Raw genomic sequence first — 11,715 nt, 5'->3', positions numbered from 1 at the left:
CACAAGCCAGGTTCAAGACAGCCAGAATTTCACAAGTGAAGTGATTGATGGTGCTATTTCCACACAGAGACAGCTGCAGCACAGATACGGCTTCCACCAGGGCGGTGAGGCAGCCTGTCATCCAGGAGCCAGCTGCAATCTGCACACAGACCCTCTTGTTCATGATGATGGGGTATCTCAGGGGGTTGCAGATGGCCACATACCGGTCATATGCCATCATGGACAGGAGCACGCACTCAGTGGAGCCCATGGCAAGAGAGAAGTACATCTGAGCGGCACATCCTGAAAATGAGATGGTGTTCTTCCCTGAAACAAAGTTTGTCAGCATTGGAGTGAGAGCAGAAGAGGTGTACCAGATGTCTAAAAAGGACAGGTTGCTGAGGAAGAAGTACATGGGTTTGTGTAGGTGGGAATCCAGGACGGTGATGGAGATCAAGATGGTATTACCCAGCAGGGTGGTCAGGTACATCAGCAAGCACAGCACAAATATGATGACCTCAGCTTTGGGATAGTGAGAAAATCCCAGGAAAATAAAATTAGAAATGAGTGTCCAGTTTGTCTTGACCATTTTATGCATTTTTGTTTATCTGTAGTAGTGAATAAAAATATAAATTATATATATATATACATATATATATATAAATTAAATTCTACCATCTTTAAGGGGATTTGTTAGGGGTACAAGGATCATTATTCTGGCAATAGCCTATTATGCATTCATTCATTCATTTGTTGAATATACTACAAGTCACTGAAGATCTCTTTGAATTACATAAAAAGCTACTCTTAAGCAACTCACAATAAAATATCCACAGTCAAGGAAACAAATAAATTCAGTAATATGATATAAATACACTCTAGGGTACCATGAGAACACAGAGGGTAAGAACCCTTATTCTCTATGTTTGGAGCACTGGTCACTGAGACATTGTGAGACTTAGTTTAATCAAAAAAGTCATTAGACCTGGGGCCAGTGGGTGGCTCAGTGGTTGAGCATCCAACTGGTTTTGGCACTGCTCCTGATCCCATGGTTCCTGAGTTCAAGCCCTGCAAGGGTTCGTTTCAAGTCCCATGTCAAGCTCCACACTGGCAGTGCAGAGACTGAGATTCTATCATTCCCTCATTCTTTCAGCCCTCAAATGCTCACATTCTCTCTCTCTCTCTCTCTCTCTCTCTCTCTCTCTCTCTCTCTCTCTCTCTCTCTATGTCTCAAAATGAATATAGAAACTTTAAAAAAGGCATTATACCTAATTGAGTTAAGGACCAAGAAAAGTTTGCTAGGGAAAGGAAAACAAATTGTAAAACATTACACGGAGAAAGGATTTAGTTGCTTTTCAAAAACCTGCTAATTATGTAATATAACAGACAGATATGCTGTACGCTATAAATAGAAGATAAGCATGCCTCCAATCACTATAGCGCTACCTGATTTCCATCTCCTAAAAGGCATTTTTGAATATGGAATAAATCTGAACCTTCCTTAGAAACAAACTGATTTTCAAAGTTATGGATTTCATAAGGCAATTCAAAATACTTGTGCTATATCTCACAATTAGACACATATAGGGACATGTTTAAAAACCACTGTCCTACAAACGGAGTTCACATAAAATCAGTCACATGCACTCAAGCCTCACATCCTCATCATTGCCTACTTCTCTGCCTCATCTTCCAACACTCCACCTCCAGATCTGGTCTGAAACAACAACCAGCTTATAATTCCTCATACTTATCATGCCGTTTTATATTTTTATGTCTTTGACCAATAGTTCATCTACATGAAGTTATCTTTTTCACCAACTCCAACCTTTTCTTTCATGAATATTTATCCAGCCACCAAAATTGTATGCTACTCTCTCAAGTACAGCTTCATTCTTTGTACATACTTATGTTACTTGAGTACATTACACTGAACTATAGCCCTATGTGCATATCCCATTTGCTCTCCCTCCTGGTAAAACTGAGCTTCTCAAAATATTGTTTCCCATAATACTAATGGGAATAATTTACATTCAAGATTTTTAATAACACATTACTTCCTTGAACATGGGCAGTGTTTGATACATATTCAAATGAGTATATTTTTACTAGGGTTCTCTGTGTCAACATAAAAGCATAATGATATCTCAAGTTGTCATTTAGATCTGCACCTTTGTCAGTAACATTAAAGAAACTAATTCATTTAAGAAACAAAGATGATGAGCTCTTAGTTTTAAATATTTCACATAGAATTAGGTGGGGAAGGCAATGATCACTTGAACTCTTAGAAGAGGTTGACGTGTTCCCCAAACAATCATCCTCTATAGGGTTTTAGACCACTATCTTCTGAACGTGAGAACTGAGCTCTAAATCCAACCATGCTACTTACTGGTATGCATAATTAGGCAAATCACTTGGCCTCTTTGAAATCAGTTTTTTTTTCTAATCTATACAGGAAGATGACAATTCCTAGATTAACTTATTTAAAATTCTCTTTCCACCACCCCAATTCCATGGCCTCTGTCATATTTCAGAACATCACAAAACGTTTATGATTTCATTTTCTCCCTGCTTTCCAGAGCTATAGCTGCCTATGCTAACCCAGTGCTGGTTCACACTGACTCAGGTAAAAAAAAAACAAAAAACTTAGTACCTTCTTCATATTCTATTAAAATTTCAACTCCCAGTCCATGGGTGAATAGGAAACACTTGACTGATTATTTCCAGAAAGGTGTTTGTTAAAGTTTTCTGCTCTTTAAAGTTCATTTGGTCAGTAAGACCACGGATTCTATGGAGGGCTTTTCTAGTGGTCTTCCACTAGAGCACTCGGTTTTCCTGCTCTAGATCTTGTTCTTCCTTTCCCCTTTCTCTTCTTTCTTTACTATTGTCTGGTCTTTTCTTATAAACAAAATGAGGTCTTCTCTTTTTCTCATGCAGATTGAGTTCTCATTTATTTCCTTATCCTTATCTTACAACCCTTCAAGAGTCTTAACCTATCCTAAGTCATTTTATTGAGATATTTTCCCTAAAATGACTTCGGATGCCAGTGCTAACATAACTAAATGTTTCCCAAAAACTCTTTTCCTTTCTAAATGTCAGACCCAGAACAAATCAGAGTTCTATTCCAACATTCTTATTTTAAAGTTGATGGATGCTTGAAGGAATTTAATGACTTGTCTGAGGTAAATGAGAACATCAAAATCATAAAGCATAAAATAAAAAATTTCCATCCCATACTCAGGACTCAGTGTTTTTCTATTATCAACTAATACTTCTTTTTAAAGTAAATATCTGGTCTCCTATTCTGTCTCCTGGCCTAGATGAGATCCATTAACAAATTTTATAAATCTGAGCTTACAGAAAGAGACGGATAATATCTGCTCTTGTTTACCTCAGCACATGTGACGAGCATCTTCCTTTTTGATTAATTTATGCCTCAGTATTTAAAGTTGATCTCCAGCATGGTCATTCTTGTGAATCTTGCGCAGTGTTCATAATAATAAAAGACTCTGAATTTTGTAATTATGGTAATACTCCCTAAAAACTATATTAGAGTAGGTTATGTAGAGGTATTTTTATTCAGAAGATTGCAATGAAAAAGGATATGGATGCTCTTGGTTTGCAAAAAGTCAACCCAAATCTTGCCTCATTCACATATTCTCAACCTACAGAGCTTTTGTTAAAAATTTAAAAATAATTGCTTAAGAAAAATAATGACAAAGATTCTTTTTCTGCCAAAATCATCACCTCTGCTCTGCTCTCTAAAGCTTCCAAAATGTTACCCCTGGATCTAAGACTACTAAAGTCTCCTGTTGCTATTAGGGACCTTCTAAATCCCGTAACAATTTAATGCAGTGATTCTGAAACATAAAGAAGTTAAGAAACTTTCTAGTTCTCCAGGGTTTGATTCTCCAAGTTCCAATTAATAATTGGGAACCAAAAAAAATGAGGTGAAAAAAATTAATTAATTCAAGTTATCTGGGCCAATAAAAGACATGATTACTGAGCAGCCTTTGTGAAAACAGAATTGTAGACGACTATTTGCCTATTGCATTCCTCCTGCAGATTACCCTCAAATTACACAGCAAACACTACAATTAAAAACTATAGAAATGCCTTCCTACAGGGCCTCTGAGCTTGAAAAGTGACTGAATTACTTTCAGAAATCTCTCTAAATATTTCAGTTATCTGAGAAATAGAAGACAAAGCATCCTTACTGAGCTTTTAAATGGCCACAAAGTAAAGGGAGAGCATAGATCAATCAGATAATTTATTTCTCTCAAATGCCCATTGAAAAGACTAAGTTTCTAGCACAATGATTATGATTTTATAGAGATTATATAATAGTCCTTGAAGGAATAGTGTATTGGAATGAGTACTAGACTTAAAGAGTTGTGGATTCAACATCAGCTTAACTATTGATTAGCTAAATGCTCTTATACAATTGCGGTATATTAATTATATTAATGACCCCAATTCTTCACTCTTTCCTAGTCTTGCCTATTCTGATTTAGGCCCTGCATATGTGGTTTGATTTGATCACTGGAGCATTAAGAAATATAATGCAAGAAGAGACTTGTAAAGCACTTTCACAATTAGGTTAGTCCTCTCTTTTCCTTCTCTGCTATGATGATGAAAATATGTCCAAGTTATCCAACTGAAGGATAAAATGTACATTAAGCAGAACTCAGTTGCCTCAGTTGCCAACAGCCAACGCCACCCGGCATGAGTCAGCTGTCAGTCACTCCCCAACAAACGAGTGAGTCCACAAACAATTAGCAAGCCAACTCAGAGCTGATTTGAGATACAAAGATAATGTAGTTGAGATCACACAGATCCAGGTGTCTCATAGACATGTTTATTTTGGTGTGCCACTAACACTTGATGATTGTTTATTACACTGATTCATTGTAGCAATGTAACATTGATGTAGCAATAAGAGGTTTCATCACCTATCCAACACTGATTCACCTGGTCTTTATCCCTCTTAAAAGAAGCATAATTTTATTCATTTGTCTTTCCTATTTTTACCCATAGGAAACTACCCTGATAAGTCCAAGCGTCCTACCTTCCTTTCTGGAAACTTTACATTTTTGCCTTTCATACTGAGATATACAATCTATCTGGAATTAATTGTTGTGTATGGTATTAGGCAAGGTCAAGATTTACTTTTTACTATATGCACATTATTTGACTCAACATGATTTTATTGAAAGCTCCCTTCCCCACTGCACTATAGTGTCACTTATGACATAAACTAATTGACCAATATGTTTGGATCTCTTTTGGGCCTCTTGTACTGTTCAACTAGTCTATTCTTATCCTTGCACCTATACTACATTATTACCTATAGCTGTATATAATAAGACTTGATTTTGGTCCTCTAAATTTTTTCTTCTTGTTGGATGGGTTGGTCGGTATTGACATTTGTATATTTTAGTGTCTGGTCACTAAACTTTCACAATATATCTGCTAGAAATTTGATTGCAATAGCCTGGAATCTATATTTCAATTTAGAAAATTTGAAAAAATGAATACACTAAAATAGAATAAATGAAATGATGGAAGTAAAATATAATTTGAAGGTATTTACAAAAAAGTAAAAAATATAGTATGAAATTTTAAATAAAAATATTTTAATAAAAATTGAAAATCAAAATAAATTTTTTCTTTCTGTATTCAAGAAAAAGAAAATTCAGCATTTTCCAAAGATGTGGGGTTTCAGACTCTGCACTTCCCCTGTTTATAGAGTCTTAATGGAATTTAAACCCTCTCCTTTCTCCTTTCTCCTTTTTAGTTCAGTTCCTGTGGCTATTTCCACTTTTCCACTTTTTCTCCAGCTGCTTTTGAGAGGGATGCTTATCCTATACTCCGCCCCCCCCCCCCCCCCCCCCCCCCCCCCCCCCCCGTCTCTGTCTTCTCCACAAGCAAAAACAGCTCCCTGCCCTCCGTGGCTTCTCTCTCCCCCAGTTCACATCTCTGTTCTGCGTACCTGCTGAGTTCTGTGGTTCACGTTGTGCAGATTGTTGTGTTAATTCTCAAATCAGTTTTCTAAGTATGCAGGGTGGTTTAGTGTTGATCTGGCTGTATTTCATGGACACGAGAGGCAAAAAAAAAAAAAAATCCTTGCATGATGTTCCATCTTGGCTTTTCCTAGATTATGTTTCTTTTTTTTTTTAAGCAATATACTCTATTTTTAGAAAATATAAATTCAAGTGAATGAACATACAGTGCAGTCTTGACTTCAGGAGAACCCAGTGATTCATTACTTACATATGACACCCAGTGCTCATCCTGAAAAGTGCCCTTGTTAATGCCCATCACCCATTTTACCCACCCCTCCACTCCCCTCCCCTCCAACAACCTTCAATTTATTTTCTGTCTTTAAGCATCTCTTATGGTTTGCCCATCCCTCTGTTCTTGTCTTATTTTTCCTTCAGATCTCCCATGTTCATCTGCTGAGTTTTCAAATACCATATATGAGTGAAATCATATATCTCCCTTTCTCCGACAGACTTATAATACCCTGTATTTCCTTCCACCTTTTTGCAAATTGCAGGACTTCATTCTTTTTAATTGTCAAGTAGTACTTCACTGTACATATAGAACACATCTTCTTTATCCATTCATCAGTCGATGGGCATTTGGGCTCTTTCCATAACTTGGCTATTGTTGATAGTACTGCTTTGTACATTGGGTTGCATGTGTCTCTGTCAAATTGAGTTAAATTTATAGCAGTGCAATTGCTAGTTCTATATTAATTTTTTGAGGAAACTCTATACTATTTTCCAGAGTGGCTGCGTCAGTTTGTATTCCCACCAACAGTGCAAAAGTGTTTCCTTTCTCCACATCCTCACCATCATCTGTTGATCCTATCTCACGAATCAAGAAATATCCCTAATACACAACCTAACTTTATAACTAAAGGAGCTGGAAAAGGAGCAGGAAATAAAGCCCAAAGCCAGCAGAAAGGAAATAATAAAGGCTTGAGGAACCAAATGATATGGGATCCAAAAAACCAAAACAGATCAATGAAACTAAGTGGTAGTTTTTTGAAAGAATAGCTTATGTTTCTTTTATAATGTTCAAAAACTTTAAGATATTAAATTATTAGGTTTTATTCTTTTGTTTGATTATTTTAACTTTTTTAAACATTGCTTAAAATACTACATTATTTAATTGTTGATTTTATTTAGATTTTAAAATATACTTGCATTTCTGTTTTAGCCTTTTAATTTTTAAAAAAATCTTGTGTTTACTTTTGATTGTAGAGATTCATTTTCCTCTTATAGTTCAGAAAGAGGCAGCAGTGAGCATTTTATAGCACACCATATCACTAAAAAAGGACTCCTTTATTTCATTGTCATTCTACTTCTATCTCCATCTCCTTGAATCTTTTAGCTTTCTTAGTAATAATAATAATAGAAAATATTTTCTGAGAATGTTCTTTAAGAAACTTGAAAAAGACCCAAATTTAGATCCTTCCAAGATCCTATATCTCACTAACTAATGGCAACAACAACAAAAAGACTAAGACCTAAGTGACTTCTTTTTGGAACGGTGTACTTTCTGAAACTATAATGAGGGTAAAATGTTATAAATTTCTCCAGTATGTAAAGCTGTTAGGATATATTGAGGCAACATTTGTCTTAAACCACAAGCCGTCAGCATACTCAAGGAGGTCACGGAAGATTTGATTGACAAGCCACAGTAGAGGTTTGTATAACATGTTCTCAGACTGATTTACATCAAATATATTTTTTTCCTAAGATGGAGTTCTTGGGAATTTCTTTCCAGAACAATTTTAAATTGTTAAACATACACACACACACACACACACACACACACACACACACACATACACACATATCCATATATATACACATTACGTGTGTGTGTGTGTGTGTGTGTGTGTGTGTGTGTGTGTATGGATAGATAGAGAGAGACAGAATACTCCTTTATTACTTTCTTTCATCATGATGGTCAGTGAGAAGGTGGTTAGAATCTGGTTTATCCAAAATTAGATTTTAAAAAATGGGATGATGGGGCGCCTGGGTGGCTCAGTCGGTTAAGCCTCCGACTTCGGCTCAGGTCAGATCTCATGTTCGTGGGTTCGAGCCCCGTGTCAGGCTCTGTGCTGACAGTCAGCTCAGAGCCTGGAGCCTGCTTCCAGTTCTGTGTCTCCTTCTCTCTCTGCCCCTCCCCCTCTCATGCTCTGTCTCTCTCAGTATCAAAAATAAATAAAACATTAAAAAAATTTTTTTTAAATGGGATGAGAGTTGTTTCACTGATTCATAGTTTTGTGACTTTGTTGGGTTTAGACTTGGTCATTCTGCAGCTGCCCCGAAAGTAGACCCACAATATTGCAGATTGGCCCTTCTTTGGAAAATGCTGAGGAGGCAGAGAGACTAGCCAGTTTTAAACTTTAATTGGCTTTCTTAGGAGAGATTGATGTGATTGGCCCTTCTTTGGAAAATGCTGAGGAGGCAGAGAGACTAGCTAGTTTTAAACTTTAATTGGCTCTCTTAGGAGAGATTGATATGTCATTTAGAGGGAGATAGAATAACTGAAGGGTGACTGAATGAGTGCATGTAGAGACTACTGGTTGTGGCTGATCTCTTGCTCCATACCACCATTTATGCTTCATGGCCAGTCATTTCTGCCTGTTCTTCAACGTCATCAATGGTGCTCCGATGGGAAGGGCAAATTCCCAGGAGCAGAGTGAGGTTCAGGGGGTCCTCACACCACATGAGGAGAGGCAGTTCCCCTGCTGGGAGGACATTTGGTAGATGCTGTGTGGACACTCCACAGGCAAAGGTCCAGACAAACCCCAAAGAACAACCACATTTGCTGGTGCTGGAACAAGGTCGTGAAGGGTGAAGCCTGGTGCCTGATGTGTGTTTCAATTTTACATAATCCTTGAAACACTATTGCTACACAATCTCATGAACTTTTTCTGGGGCAGGCTGGCACCCAGCCACGGTCTCTGGGCATCAGCAGCAGCATGGTCCCACACATTCCAGGGTGTGGCCAGGTGAGACCCTCCCACAGAGGGTCAGAATGGGTCAAAGACATTGTCCCTCAGAAGTGAGGGGTTGGGAAACACAGCCTCATCTGAGATAAAACTCGGGAAGGAGGTGCCGCCTGGCAATGTGATAGCTTGGTCAAAGACAGTGTAAAAGAGGGGAGTGGACAGAAGTTGGAGACAAAGGATGGTTGCACAATTGCTGATCAGGGAGAACAGAGTTCCAATACTGGAGACTGGGTAGCTGGGTGACGCCATTTTTATCCCTCCCACGCACGTGCATACACACCTACAAGCGCCACAACAATCCACCCCAGTAGCTGAGCAGTGCCGTCCAGTGGAGAACACAGTTATTACACGAAGCCCCACCTCTATGGGCCAACCTCACTCTTCAGGAACACCACAAGTCTCTCCTCCTGCTTAGTTTACAGACTATAAAGTGCTTCAGAGTGACTTCTAGTGGAAAGCAATGTAATTTCAATCGTATTTCAGTCTGTTCACTGGCCCATCTATTCAATTTTCTTTTGTTTTCATTTTCATTACTTTTCTTTTTCTTGAATACAGAAAGAAAAAATTTATTTTGATTTTCAATTTTTATTAAAAATATTTTTATTAAAAATTTCATACTATATTTTTTACTTTTTTGTAAATACCTTCAAATTATATTTTACTTCCATCATTTCATTTATTCTATTTTAGTGTATTCATTTTTTCAAATTTTCAAATGATTTTCTTTCCCACCCCCTCCCTTTTTTAAAATCTATTAAACCCCTTTCAATACCCAGAACAAAACATACCTAGGATCTAGCATCATTTATTTGATTTTTTCTGTACATGTGTTCTGTTTAACTTTTTAATTTTAGGGTTTATTTTTTGTACCTCATTAATTCCTTTTTCTTCCTTCAAAATGATGAAGCAAAGGAATTCACCCTAAAAAGAAAGTACAGGAGGAAACTACAGCCAGGTACTTAATGAATACAGATACAAGCAAGATGTCTGAACCAGAATTTAGAATTATAATAATAAGAATACCAGCTGGAGTTGAAAATAGATTAGAATGCCTTTCTGTAGAGATAAAAGAAGAAAAGTCAGGATGAAAGAAAAAATGCTATAACTGAGCTGCAATCTCAAATGGATGCCATGGTGGCAACGATGGATGAGGCAGAGCAGCAGTTCAATGATACAGAGGACAAACTTATGGAGAATAATGAAGCAGGAAAAAAGAGGAAAACTAAGACAAAAGCACGATGTAAGAATTAGAGAAATCAGTGACTCATTAAAAAGGAACAACATCAGAATAAAAGGGGGCCCAGAAGATGAAGAGAGAGAAAAAAGGGTAGAAGGGTTATGTGAGCAAATCATAGTGGAAAATCTTCCTAACCTGTGGAAAAACACAGACCTCAAAATCCAGGAAGCGCAGAGGACTCCCATTCGATTCTACAAAAACCAACCATCAACAAGGCATATCATAGCCAAATTAACAAAATACTCAGGCAAGGAAAGAATCATAAAAGCAGAAAGGGGGAAAAAAAGTCCTTAACCTACAAGGAAAGACAGATCAGGTTTATAGCAGACCTATCCACAGAATCTTGGCAGGCCAGAAAGGAGTGGCAGGATACAGTTAATGTACTGAATCACAAAAATATGCAGCCAAGAATTCTTTATCCAGAAAGGCTGTCATTCAAAACAGAAGGAGAGATTAAAAGTTTCCCAGACAAAAATTAAAGGAGTTCATGACCAGTGAACAAGTCCTGGGAGAAATTTTAAGGGGGACCCTATGAGGGGAGAAGATATGAAAAATAATGAATAAATAAAGAGCAAAAGCAACAAAGACTAGAAAGGACAGAGAACACCACCAGAAACTCCAACTCTACAAGCAACATAATGGCAATAAATTCATATCATTCAGTACTCACTCTAAATGTCAGTGGACTAAGTGCTATAATCAAAAGACATATGGTATCAGAATGGATAAGAAAACAAGATCTATCTATATGCTGTTTACAAGAGACCCACTTTAGACCTCAAGACACTTTCAGATTGAAAGTAAGGGGATGGAGAACCATGTATCATGCTAATGGTCACCAAAAGAAAGCCAGAGAAGTCATACTTACATCAGACAACCTAGACTTTAAAACAAAGACTGTAACAAGATATGAAGAAGGGCCTTATATTATAATTAAGGGGTCTATCCATCAAGAAGACCTAACATTTGTAAACATTTGTGCTCCAAATGCAAAAGCACCCAAATATATAAATCAATTAATCACAAACATAAAGAAACTCATTGATAATAATATCGTAATTGTAGGGGACTTCAACACCCCATTTACAGCAATGGACAGATCATCTAATCAGAAAATTAACAAGGAAACAATGGCTTTGAATGACAAACTGGACTAGATGGACTTAACAGATATATTCAGGACATTTCATCCTAAAGCAACAGATTACACATTCTTCTCTAGTGTACATGGAACATTCTCCAGAATAGACCACATACTGGGCCACAAATCAACCTTCAACAAGTAAAAAATGATTGAGGTCATACCGTGCATATATTTAGACCACAATGCTATGAAATTCGACATCAACCACAAGAAAAAATTTGGAAAGGTAACAAATACTTGGAGAGTAAAGAACATCCTTCTAAAGAATAAATGGGCTAACCAAGAAGTTAAAGAGGAAATTACAAAGTACATGGAAGCCAG

At 37.2% G+C, this 11,715-nt stretch overlaps 1 pseudogene; it reads right to left on the bottom strand.

Moving 5' to 3' along the window:
* LOC115275887 overlaps positions 1–568 on the bottom strand; it is a 1,936-nt pseudogene extending 1,368 nt beyond the window's left edge.
* Positions 569–11,715: the final 11,147 nt, after the last annotated feature.

Source organism: Suricata suricatta, chromosome 13 (assembly GCF_006229205.1).
Source record: "Suricata suricatta isolate VVHF042 chromosome 13, meerkat_22Aug2017_6uvM2_HiC, whole genome shotgun sequence".
NCBI lineage: Eukaryota > Metazoa > Chordata > Mammalia > Carnivora > Herpestidae > Suricata > Suricata suricatta.
The sequence above is the reverse complement of the archived record's forward strand: the minus strand, read 5'-3'. Positions and strand labels throughout refer to the sequence as shown.